At 45.9% G+C, this 14866-nt stretch overlaps 1 long non-coding RNA gene across 1 annotated transcript in view; it reads left to right on the top strand.

Moving 5' to 3' along the window:
- Window positions 1-1037: 1037 nt before the first annotated feature.
- Window positions 1038-14866, top strand: part of LOC149457094 (uncharacterized) — a 57414-nt gene continuing 43585 nt past the window's right edge. Inside the window, exon 1 of the long non-coding RNA XR_016313750.1 lies at window positions 1038-1136. This is a non-coding gene — a long non-coding RNA (uncharacterized LOC149457094). The remainder of the gene's footprint in view (window positions 1137-14866) is intronic.

Raw genomic sequence — 14866 nt, 5'->3', positions numbered from 1 at the left:
ACAGAGTATTTCTCAATGACTGCAAGAATGCAGCCAGAGAGAAGGAGAAATGATTGCTTTTACAGCCTTTATGGGTGTAAAAGCAATCAGTGTAAAAAAAAAAATCTTCATCACCCCCCATTATTATTATTATTATTATACAGTATTTATAAAGCGCCAATAGATCGCTCAGCGCTGTACATTACAAAGGGTAGTACAGTGTCACCATGGTAACACTGTACTGCTAGGGTGACAGTATGTAAAAAAAAAAAATAATAATAATAATATAAAAAAAAATAAAAATGTAAAAAAAAATGTTTAAAAATTATCATTTTTGTTTATAAACTAATTTGGGTTATTTTTTTTTTTACTAAAAAGATAACGGAATAAATTTTGGCCAAGATTTATGATGAAACATTATTTATTTGCAACATTTTATAAGAAAAACACTTTTTTTCAAAATTTTTGGACTTTTTCATTTACATAGCAAAAAAAAAATAAAAATCCTAGTGGTGAATAAATACCACCAAAATAAAGTTTTATCTGTCTCAAAAAAATGCAAAATAAATTCATATGGGTACAGTGTCGCATGACCGCGCAATTGTCATTCAAAGTGTGATAGCGCTGAAAGCTGAAAATTGGCCTGGACAGGAAGGGGGTGACAGTGTCCGGACTGGAAGGGGGGAAAGTGTCCGGACTGGAAGGGGGGGAAAGTGTCCGGACTGGAAGGGGGGGAAAGTGTCCGGACTGGAAGGGGGTGAAAGTGTCCGGACTGGAAGGGGGGGAAAGTGTCCGGACTGGAAGGGGGTGAAAGTGTCCGGACTGGAAGGGGGTGAAAGTGTCCGGACTGGAAGGGGGGGAAAGTGTCCGGACTGGAAGGGGGTGAAAGTGTCCGGACTGGAAGGGGGTGAAAGTGTCCGGACTGGAAGGGGGGGAAAGTGTCCAGACTTGAAGGGGGGGGAAGTGTCCGGACTGGAAGTGGTTAAGCACAGCTGCCCAGATTAGCAGACAGGGGGCAGCACTGAGCTTCCTCTTGAATGTCATTCGTTTTCCATCAGAGCCCGGCTCCCTCTGCACATTGTCGGGTTAAACCCACCAGGCTGGATTATTGGAAAATTGTTCTCTTTTATACTGCGGCTCTAAAGCGATGCACCGAGGTATGTGGGATTAATCCGAGCTCCGCGGTGTTTCAAAGTGTTACTTTTATTTGTGTCATTTAAAGAAAAAATGTTCTGAAAGTTAAACAGTGAAAGGGATAAGCGTAGGCGAGAAGTGAGCGCGCCGCTCTTAGAGCCCCGCGGCGTGTTTGTTACATAATGGCCTCTAAATATGGTCAAGGGGGGTTCCGGAGTGCAGATTGGACTTACTTATCGCAGATCGTGACTCAGGTCAGTCCACTCCAGTAAAGAAAGCAAAATTGGATCTGGGTGTGTGTAGCTGGCCATACACTGAACAACCGATTCCTGATGAATCTGCTGAAATTCATTCCGTGGGTGGCCCTCTCAGCACCACCCGGCTTAGAAAAGGTAAAAAAAAAAATTCTCAGCTGAACAGAGTCTGCATCTAATCAGATGCAGGCGCTGTCTGGGTATTCTGGTAGCCGCAGGTGTCAGCTGTCAGCAGGGGCGGACTGACAACTCATGGGACCCCCGGGCAATAGGGGATCATGGGGCCCCTGCAGGGGCGGACTGACCATTTGGAAACTCAGGCACTGCCCGAGGGCCTGGAGTCAGTAGGGGGCCCCATGAGATGCCCCTGGTACCTTTTTCATAGGCTTTTTTGAGTTTGGGCAAGGACACAGGGGCCCCATGATCCCCTATTGCCTGGGGGGTCAGTAGGGGGCCCCATGAGATGCCCCTGGTACCTTTTTCATAGGCTTTTTTCAGTTTGGGCAAGGACACAGGGGCCCCATGATCCCCTATTGCCCGGGGGCCCCATGAGTTGTCAGTCCGCCCCTGGGTCCCTGTGTCCTTGTCCAAACTCAAAAAAGCCTATGAAAAAGGTACCAGGGGCATCTCATGGGGCCCCCTACTGACCCTGGGCCCTCGGGCAGTGCCCGAGTTTCCAAATGGTCGGTCCGCCCCTGCCTGTCAGAATGCAATAGTTGGCACTGCACATTCATCTGTCTGCATGGCCAGGGGCAGACTGACAACTCATGGGGCCCCTGGGCAATAGGGGATCATGGGGCCTCGGTGTCCTCCCCTACATTCAAACCACACCCAAGAAAGCCTATGAAAGGTACCAGGGCATCTCATGGGGCCCCCTTACTGACCCCGTGCCCCCGGGCAGAGCACGAGTTCCCAAATGGTCAGTCCGCCCCTGTGCATGGCCTGGCTTGATGTTAATATGTATGGCCAGGGCCGTGGACAGGGGCGGACTGACCATTTGGAAACTCAGGCACAGCCCAAGGGCCCGGGGTCAGAAGGGGGCCCCGTGAGATGCCCCTGGTACCTTTTTCATAGGCTTTTTTGAGTTTGAGCAAGGACTCAGGGGGCCCATGATCCCCTATTGCCCGGGGGCCCCATGAGTTGTCAGTCCGCCCTTGGCCGTGGATAAGAGGGTACCACCAGTCCTCTTGTATAGGGCCCAGGTTGGGGGAGGGGGGGCAATTACTGGAACCAATCCCATGTATGGCTCTCTCTGCAGCAGCTGAAAGATGGCTTCTTCTCTTCTTCCTCCCACTGATTTCAGCTAAAGCAGAGAGAGTCATACAGGGGATTGGTTCCAGTAATTGCCCCTCCTACTGCACCCATTACCCTCCCTGTGCTCCATACATTTCCCCTATTGCCCAGGCCCCCCTGTGTACCCCCACCCCCACAGTGCTGCCACCTTCCCTCCTCTCCTTCCCACCGGCAACTGACTGCAAGCACACAATAGGATCCCTCAGGATGGAGAGTGGGGGGGGGGGGGAGTCTGGTAAATATGTCACATTCACCAGCCCCTTCCTTCCCTGAATGAACACAATGAATGATCGGTACCGATCACTCACTGTGTTTATTCAAAATTATGTTTTGTGGGGGGTTTTTTAATTGGGGGAGGGTCCTTTCAGGTTGGCTGTAAGGGGCCCCATGGTTGTATGGCCAGCTTGAGATCGACATTTACTAAGAGGGCTTTCCGGGAGACCTATCAGGAGGCTCGAATTCAGACCATCTGGGGCTACCTATGAATGGGTTGGTGGTCACAATGTGAGATGAGAAGGGAGCTTCCGGCTGTATCAAGGTGATGCAGGTGAGTTGATGTTTTGGGGAGTAAGGCCCCCCCATCATTTTAGAGTCACTCATTTACATCAGAGTCCCCACTTCATATCAAAGATCTCTCATTACATCAGAGCCCCCAATCATATCAGAGTCCCCTCTTCATGTCAAAGTCACATCAGAGCCTCCCCCTTCATTTCAGTGGCCTCCCATCATATCAGAGTCCTCTTTCATGCCAGAGTTACCACATCACATCAGTGTCCCCTCTGCATTTCTGAGGCTCATTATATCAAAGGTCCTCAATCATATCAGAGCCCCCCTCCCCCATTACATCAGAGCCTCCCTTCTTTAGATCAGAGTGCCCCCCTAATTTCAGAGGTCCCCCATCACATCAGAGGTTCCCCTATCACCTCAAATGTCCCCCCATTCCATCAGAGGCCCCATCATGACCTCAGAGGTTCCCCCATCACATCAGAGGTCCTCCAATCCTATCAGAGCATACCTTCATGTCAGAGACTTAGCTACATGTCAGAATCCTCTCTTTATATCAGATGTCTCCTATCATATCAGAGTCCTACTTTCACGTCAGAGTCACCTCTTCACATCAGAGGTTCCTCCATCACATTAGAGGCCCCCCATCATATTATAGTGCTTCCCTTCACATCAGAGGCCCCCCATCATATCATAGTGCTCCCCTTCACATCAGAGTCACCTCTTCACATCAAAGGCCCCATCAGAGGTTCCCCCATCACATCTTAGGTCCCCCCATCATATCAGAGCGCCCCTTTCACATCAGAGTCTTAACTACACATCAGAGTCCTCTCTTTACAGTAGGGATCGAAAGTTTGGGCACCCCAGCTAAAAATTTGTATTAATGTGCATAAAGAAGCCAAGGAAAGATGGAAAAATCTCCAAAAGGCATCAAATTACAGATTAGACATTCTTATAATATGTCAACAAAAGTTAGATTTTATTTCCATCATTTACACTTTCAAAATAACAGAAAACAAAAAAATGGCGTCTGCAAAAGTTTGGGCACCCTGCAGAATTTATAGCATGCACTGCCCCCTTTGCCAAGCTGAGACCTGCCAGTGTCATGGATTGTTCTCAATCATCGTCTGGGAAGACCAGGTGATGTCAATCTCAAAGGTTTTAAATGCCCAGACTCATCTGACCTTGCCCCAACAATCAGCACCATGGGTTCTTCTAAGCAGTTGTCTAGAAAACTGAAACTGAAAATAGTTGACGCTCACAAAGCTGGAGAAGGCTTTAAGAAGATGGCAAAGCGTTTTCAGATGTCAATATCCTCTGTTCAGAATGTAATTAAGAAATGGCAGTCATCAGGAACAGTGGAAGTTAAAGCAAGATCTGGAAGACCAAGAAAAATATCAGACAGAACAGCTCGCAGGATTGTGAGAAAAACAATTCAAAACCCACGTTTGACTGCACGATCCCTCCAGAAAGATCTGGCAGACACTGGAGTTGTGGTACACTATTCCACTATAAAGAGATACTTGTACAAATATGGTCTTCATGGAAGAGTCATCAGAAGAAAACCTCTTCTACGTCCTCACCACAAAAATCATCGTTTGAACTTTGCAAATGAACATATAGACAAGCCTGATGCATTTTGGAAACAAGTTCTGTGGACCGATGAGGTTAAAATTGAGCTTTTTGGCCAGAATGAGCAAAGGTACGTTTGGAGAAGAAGGGGCACAGAATTTAATGAAAAGAACCTCTGTCCAACTGTTAAGCATGGGGTTGGATCAATCATGCTTTGGGGTTGTGTTGCAGCCAGTGGCACAGGGAACATCTCACGAGTAGAAGGAAAAATGGATTCAATAAAATTTCAGCAAATTTTGGATGGTAACTTGATGCCAACTGTGAAAAAGCTGAAGTTAAAGAGAGGATGGCTTCTACAAATGGATAATGATCCTAAACACACCTCGAAATCCACAAGGATTACATCAAGAGGCGTAAACTGAAGGTTTTGCCATGGCCTTCACAATCTCCTGACCTCAACATAATTGAAAATCTATGGATAGACCTTAAAAGAGCAGTGCGTGACAGACAGCCCAGAAATCTCAAAGAACTGGAAGACTTTTGTAAGGAAGATTGGGCAAAGATACCTCAAACAAGACTTGAAAGACTCTTGGCTGGCTACAAAAAGCGTTTACAAGCTGTGATACTTGCCAAAGGGAGCAGTACAAGATATTAACTCTGCAGGGTGCCCAAACTTTTGCAGACGGCATTTTTTTGTTTTCTGTTATTTTGAAAGTGTAAAGGATGGAAATAAAATCTAACTTTTGTTGACATATTATAAGAATGTCTAATCCAGCAATGGGCAAACTACGGCTCGCGGGCCGTATACGGCCCGGCGGACCTTTTAATCCGGCCCGCGGAGCTAGGCTCCCGCTAGGCTCCTCTCACAGTCCGCCCTGAAGACAGGTGTAGCATGAAAATCTGTCTCCTATGAGGATCTGTCCCCCTCGACGTATCTGCGCATGTGTCGGAGATCGCCGATCGGCTGCTAATGCCTGAAACTGGCACATGCGCAGATACGTCGAGGGGGACAGATCCTCATAGGAGACAGATTTTCATGCTACACCGGAACGGCGCAGGAACACATCGAGAGGAACACGCGGAGCAAAGGTAAGTGAATTGACACAGGGGGGACTTGGGGACTTAATATGGGGAATGAATTACTATGGGGGATGAATTACTATATGGGGGATGAATTACTATGGGGGATGAATTACTATAGGGGGATAAATTACTATATGGGAGATGAATTACTATGGGGGATGAATTACTATATGGGGGATAAATTACTATGGGGGATGAATTACTATGGGGGATGAATTACTATAGGGGGGATGAATTACTATGGGGGATGAATTACTATATGGGGGATGAATTACTATATGGGGGATGAATTACTATGGGGGATGAATTACTATATGGGGGATGAATTACTATATGGGGGATGAATTACTATGGGGGATGAATTACTATATGGGGGATGAATTACTATGGGGGATGAATTACTATGGGGGATGAATTACTATATGGGGGATGAATTACTATATGGGGGATGAATTACTATGCTTATTATGGGGGAATATTACTATACTTACTATGGATGACACATACACATCATTCATCTACTCTTGGTCCGGCCCCCGGGCCCAATATATGAACCCATTGCGGCCCTCAAGTCAAAAAGTTTGCCCACCCCTGGTCTAATCTGTAATTTGATGCCTTTTGGAGATTTTTCCATCTTTCCTTGGCTTCTTTATGCACATTAATGCAAATTTTTAGCTGGGGTGCCCAAACTTTCGATCTCCACTGTATATCAGAGGTCCTCTATCATATCAGAGTCCCACCTTCACAGCAGAGGTTCCCCCATTACGTCAGATGCCCCCCATCATATCATAGTGCTCCCCTTCACATCAGAGGCCCCCCCATCACATCAGAGCCTCCTTTAAATCAGAATCCTCCTTCATTTCAAAGGCCCCCACATCAGAGGCCCCCCTCCCCACCCCTATACATCAAATGCTCCCTATGCATGAGAGTCCCCCAATCACATTAGAGTCTCACAATTGCATTAGAACCTCCCCATCACACACATCAGATTACCCCCATCACAGAGCCCCCCAATGACACTATCCCCCCATCACAGTCAAAGTATTTCTTTTTTCAAATTGCATTAAAAAAATTTTAAATGATCAAAAATGGGCAATTGTTCTTTTTTTTTTAAAATAAATCCAATTGTCTCATAACATGATTTGAGTTTGAAAAATGGGAAATTCCCAAGATCTCTAATTTCAAGGGAAAACCCAGCAGTGTTGGCAATGAATGTCTCCTGCCAAGGAACATAAAAAGTCAAATCAAATTATCTTCGAGGTCCAGTTTTCAGTTGGCCTTGTTTGATCTTCCATCCAATATGAGGCACTGAAGGATGCTGTTGAAGCCAGTGACATCCGTTACCACATCAACTGTCAGTCCCCGAGGGGCCGGGGGTGACATCACTGTGTACCACAGTCACTGACAGTTCCTGGGAAACTGATAAGCAGCTATCTCGGGAATACAAATCCTCACTTGTCATACATTAAAAACATAATACATAGAAGAGAATCCTTTTTATTGCTGCCAATGAACTTTTAAATATTGGATTCACTCCAGCCCACAGCCAAAACACGACATCTAGCTTGGCTGCGTTGATATGCAAAGGACAGGTCCTCTTTATTGATTTTCTGCCATTATTAAAGTGTTACCAAACCCCGGACCCTGCATTCACTATATCTGGTCTTCCTGGACCCTGAATTCACTATATCTGGTCTCCCTGGACCCTGCATTCACTATATCTGGTCTCCCGGACCCTGCATTCACTATATCTGGTGTCCCCGGACCCTGCATTCACTATATCTGGTCTCCCCGGACCCTGCATTCACTATATCTGCTCTCCCTGGATCCTGCATTCACTATATCTGGTCTCCCCGAACCCTGCATTCACTATATCCGATCTCCCCGGACCCTGCATTCACTATATCTGGTGTCCCCGGACCCTGCATTCACTATATCCACTCTCCCGGGACCCTGCATTCACTATATCTGGTCTCCCAGGACCCTGCATTCACTATATCCGCTCTCCCCGGACCCTGCATTCACTATATCCGCTCTCCCCAGAACCTGCATTCACTATATCTGCTCTCCCCGGACCCTGCATTCACTATATCCGGTCTCCCCGGACCCTGCATTCACTATATCTGGTCTCCCCGGACCCTGCATTCACTATATCCGGTCTCCCCGGACCCTGCTTTCACTATATCCGGTCTCCCCGGACCCTGCATTCACTATATCCACTCTCCCCGGACCCTGCATTCACTATATCCGCTCTCCCTGGACCCTGCTTTCATTATATCTGGTCTGCCCGGACCCTGCATTCACTATATCTGGTCTCCCCGGACCCTGCATTCACTATATCTGGTCTCCCCGGACCCTGAATTCACTATATCCGGTCTCCCCAGACCCTGCATTCACTATATCTGGTCTCCCCGGACCCCGCATTCACTGTATCCGCTCTCCCCGGACCCTGCATTCACTATATCCGCTCTCCCCGGACCCTGCATTCACTATATCCGGTCTCCCACAGTACATACAACATGGAAATGCAATTATTTTAGTAAATATAAACTACTAAATACCTTTTCTCATCAGCATTATTTAACAGTCTTGTGACTTCTATCAGTGTCCGCCCGAGCACTCGTTAAAGCTTGTAGGAGGAGTTTTCATTCTCCTCTGACTGTCGTATGAGGCTGCATGACCTCTGACCCTCTGTCAGGACAGTGCTGATTGGTCCTGTGCTGATCACATGCACTCTCCCAAGAAAAAAACAAAAAAAAATTCTAGTAATACACATCAAACTGAGCATGTGCAGCTTGCCCCCAAGGCTCTGTTCTATCACCAGAAGGATTGGGGACAGTAGAAGAAGGGGAGGATCAGAAAAGGCAGGATCAAACAGCCTTTTTACACAAGGCAGAGGATCCACAGTGAGTATAACAAGCATGTTTTATTGCATCTACAGACTGATTGTACTGTTGTGGGTTCAGGAACACTATAAGATATGAATGATATTGTGCAGCAGTTGTTCATAGTTTAGGTCACCTAACGGAGGGGCCTGGATGGTGTCGGTGTGACTCGAGGACATGACGGCATGATGTTGGCATCCATCACATTTGCTGTCATCGTAGGTTAGTGACTGTCGCCTTTGTGCGTTCCTGAGACAGACTGATCTAAAGCCAGATCTTTTTTTAGTTTTGAATAAAGGATGGAATGGTTAGAACTTGTTGGGTTCTTTTTTTGTTTGTTTGTTTGTTTTTGTCCCCCATTGAGGGGATTTCCCATTACTTTTCATGTTCTGAAGGTGCAACCGGAGAAGAGAGGAAATATCTCCAAAATGATGGGAAATTTTCACATTGGCATCAAAATAGAAGTAAGAGACCAGTCCATCCGGTTCAGCCTGTTTGGGTGTCTCTACCATTTCCCAAGTCCTTGTATATTGCATTCGCTAAGATGCCCATCTAAGAGTTTTTTTTTTTTTTTAAACTATCGACACCACCGATTGTGGAAGGAGGTCCACATCCTTACTGCTCTGACAGTAAAGAACCCCCTACGCAGTTTAAAGTGACAGCTGGGGGAGAGTTTGGCTGGCATTCTCCCACCTGGGCAGACAGTTTATATACTTGTGGTTATATATTGTATATTGCATTCGCTAAGATGCCCATCTAGAAGGTTTTTTTTTTTAAACTATCGACACCACCAATTGTGGAAGGAGGTCCACATCCTTACTGCTCTGACAGTAAAGAACCCCCTACACAATTTAAAGTGACAGTTGGGGGAGAGTTTGGCTGGCATTCTCCCACCTGGGCAGACAGTTTATATACGTGTGGTTATATATTGTATATTGCATTCGCTAAGATGCCCATCTAAGAGGTTTTTTTTTAAACTATCATCACTTCCTGCTGACACCACCGATTATGGAAAGAGGTCCACATCCTTACTGCTCTGACAGTAAAAAAACCCCTACGCAGTTTAAAGTGACAGCTGGGGGAGACTTTGGCTAGCATTTCTCCTACCTGGGCAGACAGTAGGACACCTATCGCACAGAGTGACACCGGACCCGCTCCACAAAAAGGTAATTTTTAAAGCAAGCCAATGATCCCCGCAGGATGGATCAGATCTGCGGATTGAGCATAATGTGGAACTGCTTCTCCTCCATTGTGTCACAGGGGGCAGTAAAAACCTGTTATGTAGAAAGCAGCAATCCGTATCAGTGGTGATAGACTGCAGAATGATTTTTTTAAAATCAAATGATCAATAAAAGAAGAGAACCGACGCGTTTCGGGAATTCACTCCCCCTTCATCAGGACTATGATACAAATAAAAAAAATAAAACTTTTACAAGTACACGAAGAAAAATGTGTATCTTCCGTGAATCAGTGAATACTTACATATATTTCTTCTCATTTGTATCTTAGCCCTGATGAAGGGGGAGTTTGTTAACTTCTGAAATGCGTTGGGTTTCTATGTGTCAGTCAGTCTCTGTATTTCTCTATGCATTGCAGGCAGATTATGTCTGGTGGGAAGGGCCAGACATAGCTTCTGAAAACACTACAGCGCCCATCCTCAATACGCCTCTCAAGAACCCTCCACCAGTGCAAGCGGTGGACTGGCTCTTAAATTTGGGTGGGTTTCCGTATGAAGGAGCGGGCATCCTTGTCAGACTGTATTTGCATGCAGAGTGCCCTAGGCAATGCCTACATGTGATTCTGAGCCTCCATGATGGACAGAACTGAAATCAGGGGCCAAGGAAAGTCAGGCTGGGGAGGAAAAAGCTAGATGATGCTGGATGTCCTACAGCCAGGAAATGAGGCACAGTCTCACTGACTTGCTGCAGCTTCTAATGCACATTGTGAGAAGCTCACAGTGTGCAGTGACATCAGAGGAATCCGTTTCAATCCAGGAGAGGAGCCGATCAGAGGCGTCCCTAGGGTTGGTGTCACCCTGTTCAGTAACACTTGGTGACACCCCCTCCGACGAACCCCGCAGAATGGATCGGATCTGCGGATTGAGCATAATGGATCGGATTTCGATCCATTATGCCCAATCCGCAGATCCAATCCATCCTGCGGGGATTGTCGGCTTTCTTTATTATTATTATTATTATACAGGATTTATATATTATTATTATTATTATTATACAGGATTTATATATTATTATTATTATACAGGATTTATATAATATTATTATTATTATTATTATTATACAGGATTTATATATTATTATTATACAGGATTTATATATTATTATTATTATACAGGATTTATATATTATTATTATACAGGATTTATATATTATTATTATTATACAGGATTTATATATTATTATTATACAGGATTTATATATTATTATTATACAGGATTTATGGCGCCAACAGTTTGCTCAGCACTTTACAATATAACAGGAAACAATACAGCAACAATACAGTTCAATACAAGAGGGTTAGGAGGGCCCTGATCCTGGGAGCTTACAATCTAAGAGGTATGCGAAAGACCAAGATGTACTAGACCGCTGGTGCTCGCCAGTTCACCAAAAGGTAGCGTGGCACTAGTACTGGCACTCTGCTGCATATGAGAGTCATTAAAATTTACCGGCAAGTGCTAACAGAGATCAGGCCTGATTCTGCGAACACTGCGGTTTTGTGTGCAATGTATCAAGTGACAGTGACCTACTGGCACTGTACTTGCTAGGGAAGAAGGGGGGGGTAAGAGTAGGGGCTAAACGCAGGTGCTGGCAGGTGCCGGAGCTGATCCCGCTAACGCTGTGTTTTTGGGGACGCTATGCTAATGTGAACGCTGGTATAGTGCTGATCTGATCAAAGATATTGATCCGGTCAGACACTATACAAGCAATGGAGGTTTATTGTGTATGAGCGTGTTCCTGGCAATCAAGGGGTCAAATGTGATGACTGGTGTACTGACAGGCAATCTGATGCGATCTGGGAGGGGCGTGAAAACCACGGGAGTGCAAATCACATATATGTATATATATGTGAGTTTGCGCACCTGTGCCGCCCTGTAGCAGTATATCTGCTACAGGGCGGTCAGGAAGCGGTTACATAAGCAGTTTGTTATGGCGCTGCGTCACTTTAACAGACAATTGCGCGGTCATGCAACGCTGCACCAAAATTAAATTTACATCCTTTTTTCCCCACGCATTGGGCTTTCTTTTGGTGGTTTTTGATCGCCTGTGCGGTTTCTCAAAGAAAAATTTTGAGGAAAAAAAAACAATATTTTGGACTTTTTGCTATAAAACATGTCCATTACAACTTACCTTTTCTTGTAGTGGGTCCGGTGTCACCCCAAATAGGTTGCATGCCGACGATCCCTGCAGGATGGATCGGATCTGCGGATTGAGCATAATGGATCGGATTCCGATCCATTATGCTCCCCAATCCGCAGATCCCATCCATCCTGCGGGGATCGCCGGCTTTCTTTACAACTTACCTTTTCTTGGAGCGGGTCTGGTGTCACCCCAAATAGGTTGCATGCCGACGATCCCCGCAGGATGGATCGGATCTGCGGATTGAGCATAATGGATCGTATTCCGATCCATTATGCTCCCCAATCTGCAGATCCCATCCATCCTACGGGGATCGCCGGCTTTCTTTACAACTTACCTTTTCTTGGAGCGGGTCCGGTGTCACCCCAAATAGGTTGCATGCTAACGATCCCCTCAGGATCGGATCCATCCTGCGGGGATCGTCAGCTTGCTTTACAACTTACCTTATTGTGGAGCGGGTCCGGTGTCACCCCATGCGGTCGGTGTCACCCCGTGCGGACCGCACCTGCCTAGGGACGTCACTGGAGCCGATACAACTGTGCAAAGACAGAAGGGAAGGCCGGAGGTCAGATTTATTACAAGGTGCTGAAAGCTGTAATATACATGATGTGACCTGGTGACATTCTATGTTAAGTGGAAATGCCGTTCTCCTGCCAGCAGCTGTGCACACGTGTACTGTACATGTCACATGTCCCGGTTTCCCGGCCTTGGTCACCCCATGGAGTACACAACATATTCTCCGTCTATACAGCTGATGAATGAGGGGTGTTAGTACAAATGTGCAGACAGATTGGGTGAGATCATTGGGGGGGATTCTTCTTACCTTTGATGGAGCTCCTATATATATAGCAGGTAAATGCCAGCGGAATGGAGAGAGAACCCCCCCCCCCCCCCCCCACTGCACAAGAACAGATGGAGTGAGAACATCTGCTGCTATGACGCCAATGGGATTCGTTAGGTTACTTGTACCATGATATCACAGATGAACATACGGTAATAAATATTGGCTTCTATGTTTTCATTTTTTACTGTTAAATAGACCCCCAATGTTTCCTCTGCCTTCCAATGCAGCTTATCAAGCACAAATTATGCTTGATTATCTGCTTCCATGGCTACGGTATCCGAAGAATGATAGCTCTGAACCTGAAAGTAACAGGTCCTCTTTATGGAGACATATTAGACCCTCAATGTCTACCATGCCTTTCAATGCAGCTTATCAAGCACAAATTGTGCTTGATTAGCTGCTTCCATGGCTACGGTATCCGAAGAATGATAGCTCTGAACCTGAAAGTAACAGGTCCTCTTTATGGAGACATATTAGACCCTCAATGTCTACCATGCCTTTCAATGCAGCTTATCAAGCACAAATTGTGCTTGATTAGCTGCTTCCATGGCTACAGTATCTGAAGAATGATAGCTCTGAACCTGAAAGTAACAGGTCCTCTTTATGGAGACATATTAGACCCTCAATGTCTTCCATGCCTTTCAATGCAGCTTATCAAGCACAAATTATGCTTGATTAGCTGCTTCCATAGCTACTGTATCTGAAGAATGATAGCTCTGAACCTGAAAGTAACAGGTCCTCTTTATGGAGACGTATTAGACCCACAATGTCTCTCTTCTCTTCTAATGCTGCTTATCAACCACAGATTGTACTTGATTAGCTGCTTCCATGGCTACAGTATCCGAAGAATGATAGCTCTAAACCCGAAAGTAACAGGTCCTCTTTATGGAGACATATTAGACCCACAATGTCTCTCTTCTCTTCCAATGCAGCTTATCAAGCACAGATAGTGCTTGATTAGCTGCTTCCCTGGCTACAGTAGCCAAAGAATAATAGCTCTGAACCTGAAAGTAACAGGTCCTCTTTATGGAGATGTATTAGACCCACAATGTCTCCCCTGCTTTGTATTGGTCTGCAGAGCCACACAAAGCAGTGTGCAGATGCTGACAGGGGAGAGATATATATTGTTTACATACAGTTCTCTCCCCCGTCGGTAATACTCGGCGATGATTGGGTGCCGGCGATCCGGTGATTGACAGCCGAGGCCGTGAATGGCGGCGCAGGTACGGCTCACGCACCCCCTGCCCTAAAATGCAAAATCACGTGTATATACGTGATTTTGCGCACCTCTGCTGCCCTGTAGCAGTATTTCTGGGTCAGGGGCAGGTGCATCCCAGTGCGTTTTTTGATGCATTTTACCACGTTCCAGTACAGGTACAGGTTCTGGATGCGTTTCCCCATGCCCGTTTTTGATGCGTTCCAGTGCTTTTGTATGGCGTTTTTGATGCATTCTAGTTAATTTTTTTCCCTGTCTTTTTTTTTAAATTTAAATAGGGACATGTGCGATCCATTGCGTTTTTGGTGCATTTTAGTGCGTTCCAGTATGTTTTTTATGTGATTTAGGGCTGGTTCACACTATAGAAAAGCAGTCCAGATGCATTCTTGCATGTGCGTTTTTGATGCGTTTTTGGCGTGTTCTGGTGCTTTTCTTATGCCTTCCAGTTAATTTTTTTATCCTCTCTTTTTCTTCAATTTAAATAGGGACATGTGCATTCCAGTGCGTTTTTGGTGCATTTCAGTGCGTTCCGGTACGTTTTTGATGTGTTTTAGGGCTGGTTCACGCTATAGAAACGCAGTTCGGATGCATTCCGGATGCATTCTTGCATGTCCGCTCCTCGCAAGAACTCCTACTCTCTAGCTCCCTTGTCTCCTCATCTCCAGGATTTCTCACGGGCTTCACCCGTCCTCTGGAACTCCCTACCTCAAGCTATCAGGCTATCGCCT

The sequence above is a fragment of the Staurois parvus genome, unplaced genomic scaffold (genome assembly GCF_062004578.1).
Source record: "Staurois parvus isolate SC_StPar_1 unplaced genomic scaffold, SC_StPar_1.0 ptg000335l, whole genome shotgun sequence".
Classification (NCBI taxonomy): domain Eukaryota; kingdom Metazoa; phylum Chordata; class Amphibia; order Anura; family Ranidae; genus Staurois; species Staurois parvus.
The sequence above is the reverse complement of the archived record's forward strand: the minus strand, read 5'-3'. Positions and strand labels throughout refer to the sequence as shown.